Source organism: Chelonoidis abingdonii, chromosome 8 (genome assembly GCF_003597395.2).
Source record: "Chelonoidis abingdonii isolate Lonesome George chromosome 8, CheloAbing_2.0, whole genome shotgun sequence".
NCBI classification, from domain to species: Eukaryota; Metazoa; Chordata; order Testudines; family Testudinidae; genus Chelonoidis; species Chelonoidis abingdonii.
The window spans coordinates 81,360,219-81,386,014 of NC_133776.1; positions in this window are offsets into that span (position 1 = coordinate 81,360,219).

Here is a 25,796-nt window from a genome sequence, read left to right on the forward strand (position 1 = left end):
ATGGGGCAAAAACAGTGTCGTGGGTGATTCTGGATAGATGTCGTCAGGCCCTCTCTCCCTGCCTCCCTCCCTCCCTCTGTGAAAGCAACGGCAGACAATCATTTTGTGCCTTTTTTCCTGGGTTACTTGTGCAGATGCCATACCATGGCAAGCATGGAGCCCGCACAGCTGACCGTCACCATAAGTCTCCTGGGTGCTGGCAGATGTAGGACTGCATTGCTACACAGCAGCAGCTCATTGCCTTTTGGCAGCAGATGGTGAGTTATGACTGGTAGCCATCATCGGCGTATTCCTGGGTGCTTTTTTAACTGACCTAGGTGAGGTCAGTCGGGGCACCTGGGCAGACATGGGAGTGACTCAGCCAGGTCATTCCTATCTTCTGCCAAGCACCCAGGAGATGACAATGGATAGCAGTCGTAATGCAGCATCTTCTGCTGAGTATCCAGGAGATTAGGATGGCTAGCAGTCGAACTGTACTGTCTGCTGCCACTCTAAAGATGTAAAAGAAAGATGGAGTGGATCAAAACAAGAAATAGACCCGATTTGTTTTGTATTCATTTGCTTCCTCCCGCCGTGAAATCAACGGCCTGCTAAACCCAGGGTTTGGAGTTTGATCCTTGAGGGGGCCATTCTGTGTGACAGTTGTCTATGTTTCTCCTTGATGCAAAGCCATCCTCTTTGTGGACTTTAAGTCCCTGTAAGTCCCACGTTATCAGTCGCCGTCCCTCAGTCAGAGCAAAAAATCGTTTCATGCCTTTTTTCAGCCCAGACGCCATAGCACTGGGATCATGGAGCCCTCTCATCCCTGCAGCAGTTATGGGCACTGTAAACACCACGCGCATTATCCTGGAGCTTATGCAGAACCAGAACCTGCCAAAGCAAAACCAGGCAAGGAGGTGACGGCAGCGCAGTGACGAGAGTGATGAGGACATAGACATGGACATAGACTTCTCACAAAGTACGGGCCCCTGCAATGTGCACATCATGGTGTTAATGGGGCAGGTTCATGCCGTGGAACACCGATTCTGGGCCCAGGAAACAAGCACAGATTGGTGGGACTGCATAGTGTTGCAGGTCTGGGATGATTCCCAGTGGCTGCAAAACTTTTGCATGCGTAAGGGCACTTTCATGGAACTTTATGACTTGCTTTCCCCTGCCCTGAAGCGCCAGAATACCAAGATGAGAGCAGCCCTCACAGTTGAGAAACAAGTGGCGATAGCCCTGTGGAAGCTTGCAACGCCAGACAGCTACCAGTCAGCTGGGCATCAATTTGGAGTGGGCAAATCTACTGTGGGGGTTGCCATGATCCAAGTAGCCAATGCAATCAAAGAGCTGCTGCTATCAAGGGTAGTGACTCTGGGAAATGTGCAGGTCATAGTGGATGGCTTTGCTGCAATGGGATTCCCTAACTGTGGTGGGGTGATAGACAGAACCCATATCCCTATCTTTGCACCAGAGCACCAAGCCAGCGAGAAAATAAACTGAAAGGGGTACTTTTCAATGGTGCTGAAAGCACTGGTGGATCACAAGGGACGTTTCACCAACATCAACGTGGGATGGTCAGGAAAGGTACATGACGCTGGTGTCTTCAGGAACTCTGGTCTGTTTCAAAAGCTGCAGGAAGAGACTTTCTTCCCAGACCAGAAAATAACCATTGGGAATGTTGAAATGCCTACAGTTCTCCTTGGGGACCCAGCCTACTCCTTAATGCCATGGCTCATGAAGCCATACATAGTAGTGTAGACCAGGCCTATGTCTTGATGCTGACCAAAGTTTTCCATTTTCTATTATGGTAGAACGTCTTGAAATGTGTCAGTACTCTTCCTGCTGAGCTGCAGCCTGGTTTCCTTTTGTGGGGTAACCCACACATATAGAGAAGCATGCACTGTTCTGTTGTTGTAGAGTTGCTCACGAGTAATGAGTTGTTCACACTCATTGGTGTGGCTGCTCATGTGCATTGGGCTGCACATACTGTTTAGTCAGTGCAGGGTGGCTCATGTGTGGTACTGGTATTCATGGCTGGTATTCACGTCACTGAGAAAAAAGAGCACTCAAGAACTTGATTTGAAAAACAAAAAACGAAAAGATAAATATTTACCAGGACTTCACAGACAGACAGAAAAAAAAAAGGTGATACACACAGAGAGCAGGTCAAATTTTGTGCCCATCAGCTTCATAGATTCATAGACTCTAGGACTGGAAGGGACCTCGAGAGGTCATCGAGTCCAGTCCCCTGCACTCATGGCAGGACCAAATACTGTCTAGACTATCCCTGATAAACATTTATCTAACCTACTTTTAAATATCTCCAGAGATGGAGATTCCACAACTTCCCTAGACAGAGACTTTTCATGTTGCTGTTTGTTAATTAACGTTTCATAAAGACAACAGATTTTTTAATAGAAAATTATGAAAAGCCTGGATTTCAGTTCCCTTGTGCTGATCTGGGCCCCAGTTGGGTCTCTTCCAAGATCTCTTTTGGGAGTCAGACATACCTAGTTTTCCTAAGTATGCTTATCCTTATATTAATGGTTGATGGGGGAGCATGCAAGAAAGGGACTTTCTCTCCCCCATCCCAGCTTTGAGGCCATATCCAACCCTTGTGTCACTCAATCAGCATCAATAGACTTGACACCATTGAACTACATCCTTTGTGTCATGGAATGTTTCGGTGGTAGGGTCGCTGGCCTGTCCGATGCTTCGTGTGCACCAGCCCAGCCACCGATTGAAATGTGCAGACTGTTTTTTCCCAAGGAAATTGGTGCTTCCTCATTAAGAAAAAAATGATTAATAACTGACATAAAGAAAAATTACAGGAAAAAGGCAGATAAAAATCAGACGGTTAGTAAGGAAATGGAAACTGTTTTCAAACACAGAGTATCTTTGGCAGGGATCTGACCCACGCCCCTCAGCTTGAGGACTCCCTTTCTGTCTCTGTTCAGTGGAAGTCCCATGGGTTGTAGGCCTCAGATGGCCATTTTACATTAAAGACCATTGCTAGATCATCATAGTTACACTGGGAACAGCGGAGAATGTCAGGGGTGGAGCGTGGGGAGAGAAAAAGAAAGGTCCACCATCTTCCCATTCACAACGCCAAATGCCTCTCTTTGTACTCACCCTGTGTAGCGGGCCTGGAACTGCAGTGCCCCTTTGTGGCAGGGGTGGGATGGGGTGTTGACGCCTCACCACTCTCCAGTCCTTGCATCCGCCTCCCTGCAGGCGGTCAGTTACAGCCTCTCGGCCTTCTTCTCCGTTATAGCTTCTGTCTGGCAGGGTAACGCAGCCTAGCAGCCTGAGTCCTTACACCCCCATCTTATGAGCAGGGTAGCGCAGCCTAGCGGCCAGAGTCCATACACCCCCTCCTTGCAAGTGGGGTAGTGCAGCCTAGCAGCCAGAGTCTCTAGGATCCATCACAGTTCTGGGGTGAGGTGGTAGGGGGACTCGGGCCCACCCTCTCCACTGAGCCCCAACCCAGGGCCCTGGTAGCGGCAAGCTCTCCTTGACACTCGCTCGGCAGGGATCCGCCCGCAACACACCAAGCAGCAATATAGTCTAACACTGTTTGTCTCTAAAGTTCCCCTGGGTCACTTCCTACCATGAATACCAGTTCATCTGCGGCAGGGGTCCTCTGGTCTGTTCTTCCCCTTTGATGTGTTCCATCGGGGTTTCAGGTAGTGCCTTGGCTTGGCTGACTCCTGGATCCTGGCATGCAGGCTCTCCTCCTTCAGGAGCTAGCAGCGTGCATCCTCCTCCATTAGTCAGCCCTGACTGAGCTGATCTGCAGGCTTTCATACCTGTTCTCCAGTTGGAGCACGCCCAGCAGAGCTTCTGGGATCTGGCTTCCTCTGCTAGGAAGGAAGGGTTAACTCCTGCGGTACCAGTGTGGGGCTGCTCTGCCCCGTCACACTCTGACAGTGTACCTCAACCCTGACCTGCAGTACTGCCTGCTATTCCACTTCTACCTCCCACCTTTATTATCCTAATGCACCTCAGTCCTCCAGTCTTGTCACTTTTACTGATGCTCTGTCCTGGCCTGCAGCACACCTCTGTTCTTCCAGTCCTGGGCCTCCACACACAGCTCTGATGAGTTTTGCACAAATTCTCCTACCCACATGACACAAAGTCTAGGTGAGACCTAGCTGACCACAAATTGTGAACTACAGAAGGAATTTACAAGGTAATCTTCATACGCTTTTTAAAAAATAATTGCTTTATTCACTGTTATTGAACATAACACTGTCCTTATAATGTAGAAAATGAAATCATTGCTAATATCAATCTATCCCTAGATGCTACACATCCAACCATTGTTGGCTGGTTGACTTCTTGTTGCTGTCACAGCAGAAATGAGTCTTGAAGTGGGATTTGGAGGATTGGTAGGGAGTGGCTTTATGGACTAATTGAGGGAGGCAGTTTCCTGCACAAGGGACAGCGTGGAAGAAAGTATAGAGAGCAATTTGTGGTAGAAACTTGTTTGTCCTTCATCAAATATGCCCACTGGTTTGTTTTTATAGGGCACACAGGGCTGCACACAAAGCTTGTTTTTGTAAGGTTGCTCATAAGAGCTGTACTACATGTTAGTGCTGGGCTGTGAGTCCTAACTTTAAAGAAAAGGCAGCCTGAGGAGATTTCTAAGAAGCACAGCTGGCACTTGGGGACTAATTCCAGATGCCTTTTAGTGAGAGTAAAGTGCCTAACTGTTCTTTGTGCCTTTGAGAAATTTCCCTCAGCAGCATTTGTTTAGGGTAAGTACCACATCTGCAGAATTACATGGGTTTTGTGACTAGATGTAAAAATCCATAAGTAAAATATGCCAGCCAACCTTGACAGCCTCCCTTTGTTACAACCTCAAGTGAGCTTTGCCAGCTTTTATTCCTAGGGGAATGCAGTCTCTTGTCAGATAACATGATATCATTGGCTTTAGACTCTTGCCACAAGTATGAGCATAGTCCTAATTGTATTTTATTGCACTGTTCCTGGCAAATACCTTGGGGACCAGTCCCATGCCCTAGCACAAGGCTCAGCACTCAGAGGAAACATTATGCACTTGTAAATAAAGTCATTTCAGAGCAAAACCTGTGGATCGTCAGAAAGAGACAGAGGTGGGTGCTGGCCAGGTGTGTTCCATTAGGCTCTACAGCGGCTCTAGGACACTGGAGCTGTTAATCCCAACTTTATAGGGTTGAGCTCACAACACTAAGGTGACAGACCCCAAGACATAAAATGAAATTTCCAACTCCCGTTGCACATTTTTTTCCACAGCTTTTCTGCATTTTCCCATCTCTTATTTTTCTATTTTTCCTCTCTTTTGCTAGCTAGGCACAGAATATGGGGAACAGATGTTGGGGGAGAGGGTCCTGAGTGCAAATGAGATTAGTCATGGAAACGCAGAGCAGATGGCATCTGCATTTGCACATCAAGCTGAACTAAGTGTGCATTTTTACACTTCCCAAATGGGGGTGGGGGGAGGTGGAGAAATGGCTTCATTTTTTAAATTCATTTATGCATTTATTTCTGATTGTGATAATTTTTGCCCCTCATTTGCCAATGTGTCAACCTGGAGCCACAACAGGGGTCACTGAAGCCACTGCAGAAAATGCCACATCAGACCTTCCTGGTGAATGGAGCCCCATTCCCATGGACTTTTTTCTGTCCCAACACAAAGTTATTTCATTTCTTTTCTGAGGGGGAGTGGAAGCTGAATGAGCTCCAGTCCCTCTCTCACAGCAGGGTGAGTTAGGTTCAAGGATGAAAGGCAGTGCTTTCTTTGAAGAGGAAGGATGGTCTTGTGGTGAAGATACTGAGATGGGACTAAGGAGATTTTGGTTCAATTTCTGCTTCTGCCACAGATTTCTTGATCAAGCTTGGTCAATTCACATTATCCCTAGTTCCCCATTTGTCAAATGGGGATGATAATTAAGGCTAAGATTTTGTCATCGTTATTTTAATAAAAGTCACAGACAGGTCACTGGCTATAAACAAAAATTCATGGACCCTGTGACCTGCCCATGACTTTTACTAAAAATAACTGTATAAGCTGCAGGGCAGGGGCACATGGTAGGCTTCAGCCCTCACTGCAAGCCATGGGGCAGGGGCACATGGCCCCAGTTGCATCCCCAGGTGGAAGTCATGGGGCAGGGGCGCACGGACGCCGTTGCAGTCCCCGTCGCGAGTCAGGGGCACACGGTCCAGGCTGCAACCTCAGCTGCAGGACAGGGGAACAGAGCCCTGGCTCCAGCCCCAGCTGAAGCCGAAGAAGTCATGGAGGTCCGGTAAAGTCACAGAATCCATGACTGCTGTGACCTCTGTGACTAAATCATAGCTTTAATGATAATCTCTTTTGTTCAACTTCTCTGTTTAGCTTGTATACTTGTCAGGATAGACACTGTCTCTTACTCTGGGTCTGTGCCGTGCCTAGCAGAATGAGGCCTCCATCTCTGTTGGGACATTATAATAATATTAGCAATAGGAGAAGGTCAAATATTTTCCATCAAAACTCTTTTTCGATAGAAGAATGGGTTATTGACAAAGTGAAATTTTTCACAAAAAGTATTTGCTTTCTGTGGGAAATTTCAATTTTTTGTCAAAACATTGAATGCTTGAAAACTGAAATCAGTTGTGTGTCTTAGAATTGATTGAGGGCCATGATCTTGAAAGGATAGTGCCCCCAGGAGACTTTAGGTAGGAAGGAACAGGACCCAGGAAAAGGTTAATGCAAATGGCAGGGTCTTAATTAGAACATCATTGCTACACCTAGGAAAGGGGTGTGTCTGGTCTTAATTAGGGCTGCCTTGATATACCTGGGAAGGGTTGTGTCAACAGTAGGAAGCCCTCAGAGTAGATGGCCAGGCCAGAAGTAGGGAGGTCTGGATGGTAGAAGGCCAGTGTTCCTGGCTCAGTAGGAAACCTGAGAGAAGCTAGCTGGGCTGCAAAACCTGAAAGAAGCAGGCTGGAAAGTTATCAAAGTCTGGAGGAAGGCATGGAACTGGGCCTAAAAGAGGGTCAGCAAGAAACAGAGATTTTTGCAGTGAGGAGACCAAAACAGGGCCCCATAACTAGGGATTGTGATTGGAATTTAGTGGGGAGCCAGCCAGAGTGGGAAATATCTGAGCTAGTAGTGACTGAGTGGCTTAGCAGTGGGGACACTAGGGGAAGTCCTGAGGGCCTGAAGTGTGCCTGATGGTGCTGATTTACCTTTTATAAATGTAGGAATGTGGTACCCCAAAAGAGGGAGTGATAGTATGTGCCTGGCGAGAAGGCTAAGGTGCCAGAAGAATGTGACCACCAACATCAACAGGAAGGTGCTAGAGAGGCAGAAACCCCGCTCAGTCATGCATGGGCACCACAGTGCTCAAGAATTGATCGGTTGCCCTATTACACTGGGCTAAAACCAAAGTATTGTCCGGAAAACCAAAATATGCTGCTGCAATGCCTCATGGGAGTTGTAGTTTGACTGTCTTGTGTCCCCATTCTTCACTATGGGCTAGTCTTGCTAGCAGGACTACATCTCCCATAATGCACTGGCCAGGAACTCCCATGATGCACCCCTTCACCTCTGCATAAGGGGAGATTATTGTGCACCAATGGAAAATATAGTCTGACCAAGGAGCCCAGCCCATAGAGGACAATGGGAGCACGAGCCACCCCCTTTTCTCCCCAGCATCAACATGGTCTCTCCTTGGGAGCAGTCGGGGTGGTCGCAGGGGTCCCTGGTCCCCCAAGAGAGATAGAGTCAGCCGCAGAGGTAAGTACAGAGGACTCTCTGCGGCTGGGGTATAGATGCTAGGATGAGTGGGCTGTACACCTGCACTCTTCTCCTGCCACACAGAGACCTCCACTGGGATAGCAAAGAATCCTGTGGCGCCTTATAGACTAACAGACGTTTTGGAGCATGAGCTTACGTGGGTGAGTACCCACTGGGGTAGTATTGATAGGACCCACAAAGTAGTGGGTGTTGGCATTAACAGCCCATTGAGATGCATGGGGCAGCTTACATCTTTCAGAGCTATTGTCTCAGGCTGTCTGCAGATTTATTTAACTTCATCACAAGAAGTGGAGTGCCTGAAGCCCTAGGAGGGGTTGGCACGGCACAGGACGCTTGGTTGTATCCCCTCGGATGCGCATCTCTGTGCAGCAGTGGATGGGTTAAGGGCCCAGGCTGGCTGGCTGGCTGTAAAGAGTCTGCGCCCCATGACAGCAGCACCCATGGAACGAATGAGATTTTTCATTCTGTGAGAAGGGCCATCTGTCACCCTGAACTCCAGCCTGGCTATTTAGTTGTGACTTCCCCAAATAACCACCATTAATTAATGACATGGGAGTCTTTCCTGTCGAGGATCACAACAACAAGGACTGAGGGGAGCTTGGGGTGAGGAGGGGGAACCAAGTAAGAGAGAGAAAATGGGTCATTTTTCAAAGTGATGAATGGGAGGAAGGGAAAGTGGAAGGGCGAACAAGGGAAAGAGAAGGGAATTGATTTCCAGATAAAGTTTTCAGGACACTTAAATAAACATCTCAGCTAGAGAGGCAATGAGAGGGGGAGGGAGTGGGACATGTGTGATCTGGGCAGCACTGAAAGCATTTCAACAGGACACATAAAAAGAATAGCATTTTTTAAAACATACTGGTTCTGGGGTTTTTCTCTGCAATCCCCAATTTCCCCTCATTTTAATCCCCTTTGTGTTTCTATGTTGGATCCATAGTTCTGGCCAGTGTGAGGGTCAGACGTGGCCTGATTTGCATTTATATTAAAGGCCACTTTACACCCTTCTGGCAGTGTAAAGGGGCCTTGAAGTGGGTGGCAACTACATTCACATTCACTTTAAATCCCTTTTATGCTACCACTGCAGTGTAAAAGTGGCCTTAGCGTAAACAAAAAACAGGCCCTTGTGTCCGCTAGACTCAGTGCCATTCCCGAGATGGCTCACAAGGGTCAAGAGAGAGTGACATTTTCCCTGCCCAAGGGGTTGAGTATCCTCCTCAGAATCCACAGCAAAAACTGGATTTCTGCATATCTCCCGTCCCCCTCGTCAGGACCGGCACTAGGGGTTTCAGCGCCCTAGGCGGATAGTAATTTCGCCACCCCGCATGCTGGTCCCACGGCTCCGGTGGAGCGCCGCAGTGGTGCCTGTGGAGGGTCCAGTGCTCCGTGCGAGGAGCCAACCGTCCACAGGTATGACTGCAGCAGCTCCACCGGAGCCGCGGACCAGCAGACCCTCTGCAGGCACCACTGCGGCAGCTCCACCGGAGCTGCCTGCCGCCCTCTCTGGCAAAATGCTGCCCACCAATTATTCTGGCACCCTAGGCGATTGCCTAGGCTGCCTAAATGGTAGCACCGGCCCTGCCCCTAGTCCTCCATGCTACAGAGAAGACCCTTCTGTTCTCCAGCCTCAGTTCCCCAGGGACCATTGTTCCCTGGAAGAAGAGGGAAGGAAGCAGAATAAGCCCATCCTGTTACGTGCAATTTTTTTTTCTGTTGCTGCTTTTTCTTTGCTTTTCCCTCTTTTAAGAACAAAAGAGCAAAGGGGGAGAAGAAAAATTGCCATACTGTTAAAAAGGAAATGAAAGCCCATCAATGAATTAATACAGCATTAAATGTTAATTATTAGGAGACTGTAAACATTTATGTGAACAGCTTAAAGCCAGGTTCTGCTCCATTAAATTGCTGAGGTGGCTTGTACTTTATGCTCATCTTGAGAGAGTAAGAAAGAGAGAGGGAGTTTGTTCAAGGAGGGCTTTCCTTCCTCAGGTTGAATATCCATCTCACCTTCAGTGTGGCCGCAGAAATTCTCACTCTTACTGGGTGCTTCCGATCCTTCTCTTGGACCTTCTTCCAGCTTCATCCCTGCCACTTTGAAGGCCTGTTCCTCATCTAGGGAAGGACAGACCCTCAGAATGATTGAAGGCTGCCTCCATCCCACATATAAACCTTGTACTACCTCTAAAATGACTCAATGTACAGCTGAGGACTGTAGACAAAGTTATTTGGACTGCAGAAATGAATCCCTTATCATTTCAGGGTTCCTGCTCTGCTATTTTTTTATTAATGAGAATATTTTGCCCTTCCCTAGCACCTGTCATCAATCTCTCTCTGTCTGCTAAAGCTCTCAAAGCACTAAACATATATTAATTAATCATCATAGCCCCCTCCCCCACTTTCCTACAAGAAAGTTACATTCCATTATTCCCATCTTCACAGAGAGGTGAAGTGATTTGTATCACCCACTGAGCCACTGGAATTACTGAGAATAGAATCCAGGAGTCCTGCCACTGAGTCCTTTGCTCTGATCTCTAGACAACAAACTGTCCCCTTTCTTGTCTCTCACATTTTGGACTTTGTCCCTTAGCATGTTTCACACACAGAGCAGGTCTACACGGCAGGATTACTTTGATATAACTTCATCACTCAGGGGTGTGAAAAATCCATACCACTGAGCGACATAGTTATACTGACCCAAGCGCTAATGTACACAGCAGTATGTCTGCAGGAGAGCTTCTTCTGCTGACATAGCTACCACCTCTCATGGAGGTGGATTAACTCCACCAATGGGAGAGCTCTCTCCATCGGCATAGAGCGTCTTCATTAAGCACCAATGCAGTGTTTTAAGTGCAGACCTGCCCAGAGGCTGCAGCAGTCCAAGGATGTGTTGTGAAATCATAATAAGTTGTCTCCTACTGAGACTTCTTTGCTGATGAAGAGCCAGGGACCACACTCGTGCATCTAGTACATTGTATTTAATGTGTGTTCTACAATCTCAACAGCTAAAGGGAGACTTGCCAGCACTGCACAGAAAGATTGTGACATTAAGGCCTGGAATGCTGAGCCACACCATCCTAGCAGGGGACCTCAGAGAGGGTTCTGCTTCAGGATATCACAAAGACAGTGTACAAGCTGAACCATCGTTCAGGAGAGAACAGGCTGGTCCCTGCAGTGTGCCTGGCTTGCTTCTCCTTACCAGTCACTGCTAGCTTTGGAGAACTGTGCATCTCTAGGAATCCATGGATAGCCTAGTGATTAGGGTGCTAACCAGAGATCCAGGTTCAATTCCTTGCTCTGTCACAGAGTTCCTGTGTGACCTTAGGCAAATCATTTAGTGCCTCAGTTCCCCATCTGTAAAATAGGGTTGAAAGTACTTCTGTACCTCCCAGGAGTGTTGTGAGGATAAATATATTAAATATTGTGGGGAGTTCATATACTGTGGTGATCGCGACATGAGACAGATCTATATGTTGGATCCTTGGGTGACAACTGCCTCTTTTTGCTGCCCCACAAGACAGCCCTTCAGATCTTTCTGCCATTGCATGCTTCCCACTACCCCAGTTCAGAAGCCAAGCAGGATTTCAAATGACTTTGTAATCAGTTGGTATTGCCACAGACTCTCTAGTTTGTCAGACAATTCAATACAGTTGAGACACATAAATTGGCAGAGGCTGCCATGTTATTTATGATGAATGTGCTGGATAGTACATATGGCCAGGGCAGGAGGGATATGGGATCTAGTTAATCCTTTTAGCACCTGCCTGATGAACAAAATGGTTTTAAATGTACGATAGCCAGATTGTTACATCTCTGTGGGATTGGCCTTGCATGGCAGACATCTCATCAAGACCCTTTGGCTCAATTGAGTCATCACTGATCCCAACATCAACTCACAGAAATTAATCTACATCTCAAGAGAAGGCCACTCTGTGGGCCCAACTCAGCACCCTGCTCTCATTGCAACAGTGCAACGTGAATGTTAAGTGTTACAGGGCTTACCAGATCATTTTACATCCACTTACTTTGCCCAGGATGAATTGATTAAATCGGGTGCCAGCCAATGCAGAATCAGGCCTGATGTGTTTTTCTTTTCTTTTACAACAGTAACAGGGAGGTGGGCTTGATTTTAATAAGATCAGATTCTGTTAGTTCTAGCAGCTGGAGAGTGAATCGACAGAAGGGCCCCGCTCAGCTTCCCCATGATAAACATGTCAGGATATGACAATCATTCCTTTCACAGTGAGTGATGAGAGGCTATGATTGGAAATGTCGTGCTTTGGGTGTATGAGCAATAATAATGCCACAGTTAATCATCCAAAAGAAACCCTCTGAGCCTTTGTATTTATTTGTATTATTTAGGAGCTATTTGAAGGCAGACAAGCTGAAAGCGTATGTTTATATGCACCAAACATGTTTAGAGTATTTTCTGAACATCTAAATTACTTTTTTATATGTTCCTATCTATTGTTATTTCCTATCGGGGGTTAATCAGCTCACAAAGAACTTGACCCTGAGCAAATACTGTAGAACATTATACAGTTATAATAGTCCAGCAACAACTTCTGCAGCATCATTCATGGGTACTTTATCTACATTAATTAAGCCTTACAACTCAGAGCTCCCTGTAAACACCCACAAAGCTACCTCATTATCCTCCTTCAAAACCCACCTTAAAACTCTTATTTTCTGTGATGCCTACAAAAACATATTGACAATGATTAGTCCGCTGGATCGCTACCTGCCACGCTGACCAGTACTGTCTCATTGTTTCTTTGTACTCTCCCGTCTGTTAGTCTGGATCCATTTGTTGTCTCTCATCCTAGACTATAAACTCCTTGGGTTAGGGGCCGTCTTTTGGTCAGTGTTTGTATAGCACCTAGCTCAAAGGGGTCCTGGTCTGTGACTAGAGCCCTTGGTACCCCAGAAATACAAATTAGATAGATAGATATGGATATATGTGGCTGGAAACTTTCAAAAAGGTCTTCCATTTCAAATGAAAATGAGACAGGACATTTCGAGGAATCTTTTGGCCACCTTTTTCCCAGATGTTCTCACAACACACCTGTCCAGGGGATGAATTATTATTTCAGCTTTACAAGCAAGCTGAGGCGCGGAGACAGACTTTTCCCAGGTCTCATAGTGAGTGAGTGGCAAAGCTGGGAAGAGAATGCAGGAGTTCTAACCCTCAGGCCCCTGCTGACAACACTCCCGCCTGATAGCAATGGAGCTTAGAAACACGGAAATGAATTCCGTAAGAGCTGAGAGGACGGATATGTGACATTGCCATTAGAAACCTTTGAAAAGTCCCTGGAAATTTCAGCATATTTTATAACTGGTCCCAGCATATAAGATAACCAATATATGCCAGGCAGATATACACACAGGGCTTTATGGCTGTTTCGTCCCTTGAAAATAAGGGAATTATTTTAGATGCATAGAGCCTGGCACCTGAAGCACAGTACACAGATTATAAATGCTTTGGGGCAGGGACTGTCTCTTTGTTCTGTGTTTGTTCAGCACTTAGCAAGATGGGGTCCTGATACGTACCTCGGGCTCCTAGCTGCTGCCACAATAGAAATAAAAATAATGTTAATGAAGCTAGTTGGCCCGTGATTTTCTTTGACTACCATTGCCCTCGTAGTTCATTTCTCCTACATGTTTCTCTCACTTTCTTCATTACTCCCCTCAGCATGGAACGTCCACTCTGTTCTGGTCTGCCACGCCCAAGTCCAGCCTGAAACCTCACCTCTTACATAATGCCAACAACAAATTATTCACGGTGAGTGAAATTCAACCCTGTGCAAAGGGGCCAGCATTAGGACCCTGTGCCACTTACAGTATGTCTGCACTGCAATTAAACACCCACCGCTGCTAGCTTGGGCTAAGGGTCTGTTCAGTTGTGGTGTACAAGCTAGCCTGAATGTCTACACCCCATTAAACAGCCTCTTAGTCCAAGCCAGCTGGCATGAGCCAGCCACAGGTGTTTAACTGGAGTGTAGGCATACCCTTTGGCCCCAGTTGGTGCTGATCTTCTCTGTAGGAGTCATTTGCAACCAGAGTGAATAATCCAAATGTTCATAGATCACAAAGCTCTTTTTTTCTCAGATTAGGCAATAATTATAATAATAATTAATGAAAACCTGAGCTACCATGATATGTCCATATTAGGGCTGAATGAAAAATGACAGTTATTTTTCAAAGGAAAATTTCAACATTTCCCACAAAATATTTTTTTCAACAAAAACTACATTTAGTAAAAAATTTCATTTTTGGAAACCCTTTTTACCAATATTTTTTTTGAAAAAAATTCAGTTTATGATTTTCTCATTAAAAATATCAACATTCATTTTCATTTATGTTACTTTTTGACAATAGAATTTTGATCAGCTGTAGTGCACATGCCTTGGCTGTGTAAGTGTCTAATCAGAAGATTGCTGTCCCCTCTTCACTTTTTGCAGGATGGCCAACTGCATGTACTCAGAAATCATGACTCAGGATCCCAAAATCAAGACATCAGCTTAAGAATCATGAGATTCTTTTTAAAAAGCTTCTCTTTATTTACCTTCTGGTTTCTGAGCCTTTACTGTTCACTCAGATCAGCATGTCAAGATTTTCTTTATAACCATGAGGTTTAGAAAATTACATTAACAAAAAACCCAACCTTGAGATTCTCCCGTCTTCACAACCCCGACAACTGCTGCATTAAGTAATACAGTAAATATTTTGATTCCCGTGAGAAAATCAAGAGAGCTAGCAACACTGAGTTTGTCCCCCCACACTGATTCCTGCTTCTATAATGTAGATTATAAACTTTAGGGGGCAGAGACTGTCTTTTATTTCTGTTTTGGAACTCCTATAATACCTTTGGATGCTATTATGTAAGTGCCCAAATTCTGGGCACCAGATTCAGCCACTCTCATTCATATTAAATGTTAACTTATTCCGTAAGCAGTCTCAGAGTAAGGTGCTAATCAACATAAAGGAGGGCAGAATCTGGTCCTGAACAGATACATTAAACATAATAATGGGGGACCATGGTAGTTGATCTGTGTTCTGATTAGAGTTGATCCATCTATTAATTGAAAACAGTTTATTTGACAAATTTAGCCCATCTTTTCTTTTTGTGGGCGCACTGCAAACAGATCACAGTTTTGATTAAATTGTCAGATGAATAGTTATCATGAGCATATCTGAGTCTGCAGATTGTTTGCAACCTGTTTGTCATGAATATTCAATATTCAGAACACTATTTCAGGTTACTGACCAGTCACCCGAGTCACAGGGTCTTGTTTCTGTACTTTGATTGGATCACTGTAACCTTTAAAAATTACTTCTGTTTCCACCTGAAAAACAAGGGTTTTTTCATCACAAAGGACTTTAAGGCCTGGTCTAGAACTAAAACATAAGTCGACCGAGATACATCGCTCAGGGGTGTGAAAAATTCACACCTGAGAAATGTAGATAAGATGACCTAAATCCCTGACTAAATACAGCTGGGTCAACAGAGGAATTATTCCAGCAGCCTAGCTACCACCTCTTGGCAGGATGGATCAACTAGAGTGACAGAAAAGCCCCTTCCGTCACTGTAAACAGCCTCTACGCTGTGGCACTACAGCAACACAGCTGCACTGCCACAGCAGTTGAATTGGTAACTGGTTAAAAGATAGGAAACAAAGGGTAGGAATAAATGGTCAGTTTTCAGAATGGAGAGAGGTAAATAGTGGTGTCCCCCAGAGACCTGTACTGGGCCCAGTCCTATTTAACGTACTCATAAATGATCCAGAAAAAGGGATAAACAGTGAGGCGGTAAAATTTGCAGATGTTACAAAACTACTCAAGATAGTTAAGTCCCAGGCAAACTGCAATGAGCTACAAAAGGATCTCTCAGAACTGGGTGACTGGGCAACAAAATGGCAAATGAAATTCAATGTTGATAAATGCAAAGTAATGCACATTGGAAAACAGAATCTTAACTATACATATAAAATGATGAGGTCTAAATTAGCTGTTATCATTCAAGAAAGAGATCTTGAAGTCACTGTGGATAGTTCTCTGAAAACATCCACTCAATGTGCAGCAGCAGTCAAAAAAGCGAACAGAAGGTTGGGAATCATTAAGAAAGAGTTAAATAATAAGACAGAAAATATCATATTGCCTCTATTTAAATCCATGGTAGGCCCACATCTTGAGTACTGCATGCAGATGTGGTCACCACATCTCAAAAAGGTATATTGGAATTGGAAAAGGTTCAGAAAAGGGCAACAAAAATTAGTAGGGGTATAGAACGGCTTCTGTGTGAGAAGAGATTAATAAGATTGGGACTTTTCAGCTTGAAAAAGAGGCAACTGAGGTATATGACAGAGGTCTATAAAATCATGATGGTGTGGAGAAAGTAAATAAGGAAGTGTTATTTACTCCTTCTCATAACACAAAAACTAGGGGTCACCAAATGAAATTAATAGGCAATAGATTTAAGACGAACAAAAGGAAGTATTTTTTTCACACAATGCACAGTCAATATGTGGAACTCCTTGCCAGAGGATGTTGTGAAGGCCAAGACTATAATAGGGTTCAAAAAAGAACTAGATAAATTCATGGAGGATAAGTCCATCAATGGTTATGAACCAAGATGGTCAAGGATGGTGTCCCTACCCTCTGTTTGTCAGAAGATGGGAATGAGTGACAGGGGATGGATCACTTAATGATTACCTGTTCTATTTATTCCCTCTGAAGCATCTGGCATTGGCCACTGTTGAAAGACAGGATACTGGGCTAGATGGACCTTTGGTCTGACCCAGTATGGCTATTCTTGTGACAAGCCCTAAGTGGTGCATAGTCTTCTGCTGAGCCTTTGCACAGGAGTGAATTTCACCCGCATTGGATAAACTTGCTTTGATGTCATCAAGTGTCGCTGTTTGAATTTTAGGTTGCATCTTTCATAGTTCTGATGTGAATTAGAAGAGTGGAGCGATTGCATCCTAGACTGTGAATGGCGCAGGCACAAGAAACCCTCAAGTCCTTTGTAAAATGTATTATAAAGCACTGAATTGTGACATACGAAACATGACTAATGAAATGACAATCTAAAGCAGCCTTTCTTGCAGAATTATACCTGAGATCCTAGTACATAACTAGTGCTACTGCAGAACAGATAATAACAATACTTATTACCAGAGGTGAATAATTGTTTTCAGTGGTGAACAAATAGCATTAACTGTAATTGTCAGACAAATATATTTTGTGGACAGGGCTTGTAAATTTTCTGGGCTATTTTTCAAGGCTGAACTAAACATTTATTGCACTGGAACTGAGAACATTTTCTCCACATCAGTGTAAACTTTAAATGGAACACCTTGTTTTCAGGCTAGAGTTGTCTCAAAAGCAGGTGACAATACTGCATGAGGCACGTGCTGTTTGTGAAATCACACTGCTGGTTGTTACTGAATTCTTCCTCTTACAAAAAGCAGTCATGTACAGTCACCAAGAACTACTTTTATTTTATATTGATTGAACAACAAAATAAAAAAGAACATGTCAGGTATCTTCCAGAGAGAGCACAGTGTGTTTCTCCTATCACAGGCTTCATGGGGACACAAAATGGCAGGTTCCTCTAGCAAAGAGAGAGACTTCTTTCCATTTACAGGTGTTTACAGATGCAGTTTGCAGCTCAGAGCATGGACAAGTTCTGCAGCCACATTTCCAACAGGTCATTTTCACAGTGATGAGTGAGGATTTAGATGGCGATTCTCAGTGGCTTGAGCATGCCTCTCCTTCCAAACATGATCTTTACAAGGTTCTAGAGACCTGCTGTGATTCTGTAAGATCCTGCCTTCAGACACATCTGCTTCCCTTCCCCTCAATTCCCAGTTTATGTGATGGTGACATTCACCTTGATGGGAGGGAATGTATATTGCTGAAATATACACTCATCTTGGAAAGCTAATAGGAACTGGCAGTCAAATCATTCCCTTTGCTTTATCTCTCAGGAAAAATCCTATCTCCAGTTTGCATCTCTTGCTTTGGGCAGCCTCTGGAACAATGCAGTTCTGTAAAATCAGCGGGGAGGGAGGGAGAACATATGGGCCCCATCTAAGCCCTGTAGCCCATCCAAGTTGGAGTGTGTTGTTTTTGGCTGCCCCGAATGGCTCTCTCTGTGAAGGAGGATGCAGCTCAGGGTCCTTGATGGTGGGGGCCTTTTGCAACATGAAGTTTCCTGCCGAGGACCATTCAAGGGCAGCCCTTGTAGCAGATCTAATTATACAAACAATTTTGTTCTGCTTCTCCAAATAAACATAGTGAGGTCTGTGGGACACGGCAAGATGGGAAATTAGAAATGAGAACGCTTGCTAATGGGCTCCTTAGCTGCAGGGGTAAACAGATTATTTGAAAAGGCCCTGGCCGCCCCTCCGACATCTCCAGTCACTCCCCCTGCTTTCCTCTCCACCTTCTCCCTTCCCTCCCCCTACTACCTCCGTCACACCAAATATTAACAAAGCTTGCAATTTAATCAAATCTCTGAACTGTGAAAGGAGACTTCTGTAGATTTGATTTCAAGGTTTTCCACGTCAGGATTTGCATTGAGAAAATTAGATTAGAATCCTGCATGCAAAAGGAAGAGGAGCTGCATGGAATGGGGTGGGGAGGAGGAGAGTTGGTGGTAGGGGGAGTCAGAGTTCATCATTTGACAGATTAACCCAATTGGCAAATGGTTGGGGAGTGGAAAAGGGGTGCCCCCTTCCTCTCCCCGAAGCCCCTGGGATAAGGTTGTTTGGTTTCTATATACAACCCAAAGGCTTGATCTGCCACCAGTGGATGTGGTTTTGGATCATTCCGCATAGCAGGTACCCTGCATGGGGACACCGAGAGTGGCGAGCCAATTATAGCAATCTGAAAGGGAATCTCACTCTCCAAGCTGCTGCCATAGTCATAAAAAGAAAGAAGCTGCTTTCTTAGAGATCCCTCTCCATGCCGAGCTACTTAAAAAACAACAACAAAACTACATCAGTTCTGTTGCAGGCAAGCAGCTTTTTAAGGGGCAGGCACTCCGCTCAATTCCTAGCAATGTATGCCCCGGTGATATCACAGGAGTGAGTCCTGATTTCCATGGTTAACTCCTGCACTGCAGATGGATGCAAACTGTAGGATTATAAGAAATACAAATCCAGTCCATCCCTTTAGGACCACTACAGGAATGGTCCCTTCAGTGTTGTAGGGTCATAGCAGGAGATTATGACAATAGTGATAAAAGTTTAGTGCTGGATCAACAGGTTCTGGAGACTGAAGTCTCCAAGTTACCCACAGAATGGGCATATCACCCTGCCCCACCAGTGTACCTTGACCCTTGATCTAAAGAGAAACTCTCTAGGTGTTAGAGAGGACTTCAGTTTCCATGACCCATTCAATGCATGGCTTCCCTACTGAGACTGCAAACAAGGGGAAAATGCTCGCTGGGTTCTCTGAATGGACTTTTATCCATTAGGAACCAAAAGCCCCAATTCATTCCTTCTAGGCACCACACTGCTGCCAGATGGGACATGCTCCTGGTCATCACCTCAAGGCTGCCATTGTATCTGGCCCCATGCCAGAAAATGGCTCCACCCCCAACCCTTGAGCCTTCCACACTTTCCTTTCAAATAAAAGGCCAAATCCCAAGCTTCCTCCTCAGGCTTTACTCAGTGCTAACCGCTGGAAGTCAAAATAAAAATGGGAAGAGCTTCAGCATGTGTCTCACATCAAATAAGCTTTGATCATCTCTAAGGAGATGAGCTAGAAAAAGTGCAGCACAGAAGGATAATCCCTTTGCCCCTCACATGCCAGAATAGTCAGACCTGCTTGTCATGGAAAGTGCATGAATGGCTTCATCCTGCATCCTCTGAATGCAGTAAGATTTTGGCCATTAATTTCAGTGGGAGCAGAATCAGGATCCAGATATTCTTTCCACTCCTCCTGCTGAGTCCTCTTCATGGCCAATAATATGGTCTCTAATGGGGCAGACTAGGCAAAAATACCATACTGGATTATTCCTAGAGCTCTCCCACCATGCTTACCAAAGCACTTGCCAAACTATAGGCCTGATCCAGTACCACTGAAACATTGTCTTCAAAGAGAACTAAAATGGGGCTCTGTCACAGGGTCCACTACTCACCACTGGGGTGCCCCTAGAGGCCTTATCTGTGAATTAGCTCTCAATCAGTCTGACACACCCTCCTTCAGTTGCTCACCTTTTGGTCTCTCTCTCTCTCCAGACTCAATTGCTAACGTTTCCCCCTTCTGGGGCATCAAACTGTCTATCTTCAGTCTCAGGAGGTCTCCTGGTCTGCTTCCAAGTCCTGTGTCACTTTCCCAGTGGCCAGCAGGGGAACCTAGGCCTGCTCGCTACTCTGAGTTCCAGCTGAGAGACCATCTCATCAGTGACCAAGGTCTGCTCCATCCCAAATCTTGCTGCCGTTTCCCCAAGCGTTTTCTTATTCTGCCTCTCTCAGGCTTTCACTCCACCTCCTTCCAAGTAAACCCTTCCTTTAGGGCCTGAAAGACAGGGCTTCTCCTCTCGGCCTAGGTTTCCTCCTTTCCCTCTCTACTGCAGGCCTCCTCTTTACATCTCTTTTTGGCTACCAACTATCTGTCTTTGTACAAGCCTGGCCTCTTCCTTCTCAGCTGGGCTGCATCATCAGTCAGGGGTTGCTTAGCAAACCTAATTCCCCTCAGGTGTGGCCTCTCAGGTTAACTGGCCCCTTCTCAGCCTCACTAACCCTTTCCAGGGTAGTGTGGAATGAACACCCATCACAGGCTCCCATGTACTGTATATATAGAAAGAATCACTTCACCCAGCACTGAAAGGCAGCCAGCTCTGGCTATTTAACAGGACACAGCAGCACAATATTTTAGGATGCAAATGGAGCCCCTAATCTAACTGGAACTGCTGGGGGGATTCAGGGAGGTGGTATGAAATTCATTCAGTCCTGTACTGGAAGAATCTTTTCCCTGTGCGACACTTGTACAGATGTCACTTGCTAGCTGTCCTCCCCTGGGGCAGTCAGTTATGGCTAGTACATGTGGTATTGGACCTGAGTGATTTGGCACAACCTCCCTTTGTGGTACTACTAAATGCTGCTGCCTGGAATACCATGGCTGAGCTCTGGCAGACCCGTAGTAAAATCCCGACGCTGGATCCATCCCAGACTAGCGTTTTGGCCGGGGCGCCTCTCATTGCATACTAACACAATTGGATTCTATCAACACACCTTCATGAAAAGAAATCTAATTCCAATCACAGTTCCTTGATGGTGTCTTGGCAGGAACATGCTGTTGGCCAGGAATCTGTTTTCATTTCTACTCCATGTAATTTATAATTGTATTAGAACTAAAGAACTAATTGCTGCCTTGCTCCATGCCTCAGTACCGCTGCATCACACTTCCTGCTGGCACTCAGAGAGTTGTTTTCTTACAGGACTGTGACATTGATGGGCTCATCCCATCAAGGAAAACCAAGTGGGCGGGAGTACCTCACACACCGGATGTAACTCAGGTCATTATAGAGGATCATGAGCTTTACAGACATCATTGCCTTTCGTAATACTGTGCACACTTTAGTATCTTGGGTCTGAGAGTCTCCAAATATTTAATTAACTAATTAAGCCTCATGACCCTGTAAGTAAGATATCGACCTTCCCTTTTCACATAGTACATGGAGCAACTGACACAGGTCAGCACCTCTGAAAATTAGACCACGTATTTACATGCCTAAATATGAGCCTAACTCTGGGTATCTAGATTTGATCGTTTTGGCCTAAGTGACTTGCCAAAGCTCACAGAGCAGGTCTGTGGCTGAGCTCAGATTAGAATCCAGGAGTTCTGACTAACTTGAGCCAGCAAGTCTGTATGCCCTCCCTCGGCACTGCTCTGGATAGGCGGATGGATGCTTAGCTGCAGTGGGACCTACTTACTGTACTTACAGTGAAGGTTTTCTTATGGGGAAGTTCTCTGGAGAAAGTGACTCCACTCTGTGGTGTGCAGTCCTGGTACAGGGAAGCTCTGTGGCAGATGGGGGATTTCCCTAGACTGCCCAAGGCTTTATAGATTTCAGAGTAGCAGCTGTGTTAGTCTGTATCCGCAAAAAGAACTGGAATACTTGTGGCACCTTAGAGACTAACAAATTTATTTCAGCATAAGCTTTCATGGGCTACAGCTCAATTCTTCGGATGCATAGAATGGAACACACAGACAGAAGATATTTATATATACAGAGAACATGAAAAGATGGAAGTACGCATACCAACAGGAAGAGTCCAATCAATTGAGATGAGCTATCATCAGCAGGAGAAAAAAAAACTTTTGAAGTAATAATTGAGATGACCCATAGAAGGTGTGAGGAGAACTTAACATAGGGAAATAGGTTCAATTAGTGTAATGACCCAATCATTCCCAGTCTGTGTTTAAACCTAAGTTAATTGTATCTAATTTGCATATTAATTCGAGTTCAGCAGTCTCTCTTTGGAGTCTGTTTTTGAAGGTTTGATAGATACACTGTAGCTACTTCTCCATCCTTGTGTCTGCATTACCTTTCTTGGGAGATGTGGAAGGGTTGTGCTGGGCACAGGAATGGCAGATGCATCTAATTAAGTCACAGACCCACTACCCCCTGCCCCAGCACTCATCCTCTAGCCCAACCTCCGCGGCTATGCAGAAGAAGTCCCCAGACAGTACAGCTCTGCAGAGCAAAGGAGACTTACACTCCTTGTCAGCTGTTAATATTGTTCCCCATCCCCCAAACAATAGAACTGTACCAGTTAATAGAATAGGAGGGTTCTATTGCATGAAGATAAAAAGGAGTCATTGAAATGCAGCTGCCTCTGGAGAGGGAGACAGAAGCAGTTTAGGACAGGAAATGAGAAAGAATGCTTGTCCAACTGAAACTCCAGGTGGAAGGTTAGGAGGCAGCGTGTACTTGCTCCAGTTGAAATGCAGCCAGGGCTTATTTCACTGCCTTACATTCATAGGATAAGCAATATATGTTTAAAGTTTTAGATCTGTACGCATGGAGGTTTCTTGTCACATTAAATCATTTCTTCTAGCATCCTGGCCTTTATTACAGCTAATGTATCTTCTCTTATCAATCTTGCAGAGCCTGGGGTTACACTGAAGCTCGTTAGCGGCCATGCTGATGTCATATCTAATCTAGCCAACCATGCGTCTTGTTGATGATTAGTTTGTCTCCTGCTTGTTGCTGTTGTTGGGACTTGCAGGGCAGGGCAAGGTTTAGAAGCTGCATTCCCAGCTGGTGCAACATCCCTCCATGGGAAGAGTGTCAGGCCTGGAAAGAGCAGGTAACTCGATACTCTCTGGCTGGGAAGCACAACTGTAGTGAAGACGCTTACAATAAAGAACATGTCAATACCTTACAAGAGTAGCAGAGCAAAGAGGCAGAGGTAGAGATATCTTGGCCTCCTTCAAACAGTCTGGTGCTGTGGGCTCCCCAGCCAGGTGAAGGGAAATCCTTTCCACTCTCCACCAGAGGTTAAAGAATTAAAGAGAATGTTATTTCTTATGTGGGTGTAAGGGGAGGAGGTGACTAGTGAGCCTGTGGATCTGGAACTAGGCTCTGGAGGTAGCTCTCTGGGGTCTGATTTGCACCCACAGAGGAGTTGTTAATAGTCTGTGGCAGAAGAACCGAGTCCCTCATATTCTGTGATCTTTTCACAGCAGGTTCTGCTGCATTAACCAGGAGGAAGATGTACTCGGTCCAAGAGGCTGCAGGCTGGCTTTTTCTCCTTATGGTAATTCTTTACTCTTTCATGGCACCAGATGGCAAACCACCACTGGCTACCTAGCAAAATTCCCATTGTTCGCATGCTTTCTGGTGTTATTTTTCCAAGCCCCCCTTTTTCCTCCCCCCCGACGAATCACTGGGTTCCCTGTACATTGTAGATCACTGGATTTAGTACTGGGAGAGCCTTTCTGCAAAGGCCAAACTAAGACGACACAATCTGTGTGCCATGCAGAGTCTCAGCACGTTTTAATTACAGGTGACGCTGCTTGTGCCCTGTAAGATAATGGAGCTCAGGACTTAAGCGCTTGAAGCCCAACTTCAGTACCAGTTGTGGGCACTCAGCGCCCCACAGGATCAGAGTCTGGACCCACCCTCCCTCTGATCACTAGAGGCTGGCTGACTGAACGAAAAAGGGTACGAATGCCTCAGCACCTACTCTCCTTCCCTTCTCTCTGCTTGGCCCAGGGTCAGTCATCGTTACCCAGAAGGTTCTGCTAATGGTACCACTCCGTATCAATGTGTTCCCATTAGTGTGCTCCCATTTTGAGAACTGTTGGGGAAACATAGTGACTTTTTAAATGCGGACACCTGAATAATTCAGTGCAACATGCTAATAGTCATAATAATAATCATCGTCAGCATAACAGTAATAATAATAATAATAAAATAAATGGACAGAGAGAAAGAAGAGCTCTCAAAGGAAATCCAGTCTGCCAAGCATGCTACGCTGGGCTGCTTGAACCTCATCTCTGTCTGGGGCTATTGAATTGCAAGACTAAGTGGTTTCCTCTCTACCTCACAGGGGAGCTGCTTTTATGTTCTACTGAAAAGGTATCTGACTCAAACAAGCAGAGCCATAATGGGAAGAGCATCCATTAAACGGAGGGAAATGAGGGCATGTTAAACATGAAATATTCATGGGGGCAGCTGGCTTGTTAATGCATTTGTGTTTACAAAATACCTCTCACTCAGAAGGACGGGGGAGGGAGTGGAACGTATCAGATAAAAGGGGGTCCTGGAGAATCCTTGTGTGGTTCTTGGGATGCAAGGATTGAAGAGAAGCTGGGGGGAGCATGCCTGATAAAGAAGATGAGCTCACAAGGGGTGCTTATTATTTCAGAGATCACCAAAGACAAATACCAGCTTCGGTTCAGAGTGCTCTCGAGCTTATTATGGGGATCTCTGGTTTACCAGTGTCATGCACTCAGCGTATACACCCAGATTGGAAGGCTAATGGATAGCTCTGATCTTGAGCTATCTCATATACTACACAGCGTGGTATTTAAATGGGAGACACAAACTGGGGTTCTTCAAGAGGTGCTACTGGTGATTCAGTGAGATATGTTCTTCCTATTGAAACACCAGGAATGCCATAGTTCCAGAATGTGTTCATCTGCAGGATTTGTTGTGGGTGAATCAATAGGGGGCACTCTTTCTACATTCTGCAGGAAGTACCACTGGTGAATTGGTAGATGGCTTTCTTTCTCTCTGCTAGTATTGACCTCATTCCCTCAGCGTGGTGCTTAGGATGCTGTCTAACAGAAGTGCCGTCTTTTTAATGAGACATAAAACCGAGGGCCTGAGCCCTTGTGGTCATTGATAACCTTCATCAGTTCCTCAGGATGCTTTCCGTTGCCCATCGGCATCACCATCATCTTGTCTGGATTGATTTTACTCCAGCTAGTTACCATAGAAATTATATATGGAAGGATTGTTTCCAGCGGTACAATTTCTGGCACATTATCTAGTCTAGATTTAAAAGCCAAACAAGGAGGCTCCCAACTCTTCCCTTGGATGACTACTGCATGGCCTTACCATGATTCACTTTCCCAGTCTGTCAGGAAGTTTTTCAGCCTCTGTCAGGCATGACCATGATGGGTCCACTATCAAACCTAGGGAGAAGAGAAGATATTTTCTATTTTTAATATCATTCCATTCCTCCTAGTTCTATTCTAAATGATCAGTCTTCCATTCGTTTTGTTTAAACCACTTCATAGACTTGTATTATTCCCCCCACTTGACTGTCGCTTAATCAAGTGATACATACTGGCAAAGAAATTCCAAATAAGTGGCCTGGATTTCAGAGATGATGAGGCAAAGAAGTCAATGGGAACTGCAGGTGGTCAAAACCTCTGAAAATCAGGTTACTCATTTATAGGAGGCGCTTAAATATGGCTGTACTTTCCACAATCATGCTCGCCATTGTATTCAGCACTTTGAAAGAGCCTCTTTTTCAATGGCTCAGTATTGTGTGCATCTGACAGGGGAGTA